The sequence below is a fragment of the Otolemur garnettii genome, unplaced genomic scaffold (genome assembly GCF_000181295.1).
Source record: "Otolemur garnettii isolate 467f Iridium unplaced genomic scaffold, OtoGar3 scaffold00014, whole genome shotgun sequence".
In the NCBI taxonomy this organism is placed as follows: Eukaryota; Metazoa; Chordata; class Mammalia; order Primates; family Galagidae; genus Otolemur; species Otolemur garnettii.
Window position 1 is genome coordinate 30,356,786 of NW_003852409.1, and position 1,395 is coordinate 30,358,180.

Below are 1,395 nucleotides of genomic sequence, written 5' to 3' on the forward strand. Positions count from 1 at the left end.
GAGAGCCAGAGCTGGAGCCCGAGGAGGTGAATCTAGCAGAGCAGCGTCTACGATTTTTTGTTTGTTTTTAGACAGTTTGTTGCCCTACCCAGAGTTTGTTGGGTAGAGTACTGTGGCGTCATAACTCATAGCAATCTTCAACTCCTGGGCTCAAGCGATCCTCTTGCTTGAGCCTCCTAAATAGCTGGGACTTCAGGTGCCTACCGCAACACCTGGCTAGTTTTTCTATTTTTAGTAGAGATGGGGTGTTGCTCTTGCTTAGGCTGGTCTGGAACTCGTGAGCTCAAGCAAACCACCTGCCTTGGCCTGCCAGAGTGCTAGGATTACAGGCATGAGCCACCATGTCCTGGCCAGATTCTGTAACTCAGGGGCCAGCCCTCATATTGACTCCAAGTAAGCTGAGTCAGCTACCAGGGAGCCTTTTGTTTAGGAATGAGCCTCCACTCTTTAGGCTGGGAGGCTTGGCAGTTTGGAGGCTTAGGAGTTTTCCTCTCTGGTGTTTCCTCGTGTCTTAAACAGTGCTTTCCCGCATTAACTTCATCACTTCTGATCACTTTGAAGAGGAAATGATTATAGTTAGTAAAAATGCAAAACTCTGAGGGTTTGGATTTTTACTATGTTAAGATGGCATCAAATTTAATCTTGGCTCTTGAAAGGGTCTTGGAAGCATCTAGTCCAAACTTGCGCTCAGAGCAGGAAGTCACATTGTCCTCATCTGTTGGGTTAATCACATTGGCGATTTTCTCCTTCTCTGTGTCTCTTAGGGACACAGTATCTTTTTTATGCTCCATGCAGCAAGATTCACAGTAAGTCATGGAGGCTGCTTATACTGTGCTGAGGTGCAGCTCAGGGATTTCCAGCTGATTCTAATCCAGTGGCAGAGGATCCTCCTGAACTTCCTTTGATGACAGGAGGAACAAAGCTGCTTTGGCAGCAGGGGTCAGTGAGGAAGAACATTTAGGCTTAAATGGTTTTTGGAGCTCCCATACTAGGTGTGACAGAGTGAACCAAGCCCCACTGATGTCTTCTCTCAGTTCCTGCTGAGCCAGGAGATTGTTGGGGAGAAACACCCTCCCCTGTCTCTGGACACATCGGTATTACTGGTTCTGGTTGCTAGGGATTTAAGGAAAAGAAAACGTTGGAGATGACCAAGAGTTCTCCTTCCTCTCTGGGTTGTTTTCATACTATCGGCTTTAAACACTAGACCACTGTGAGGCACATTCCTTAAAAATCACTTAGTCTACAGACTTGCTCATGTTGTGGGCAAAAGCATCTTCAGGATTTTAAGATGAGGCAATCATGTGGTTACTGACAAAGTTTTCCAATTTGCTTTCCCTTAGTTAATCTTAGGGTAGATTACCTTGTGGGAAAATTTCTTTTTCTTTTTTTTTTTTT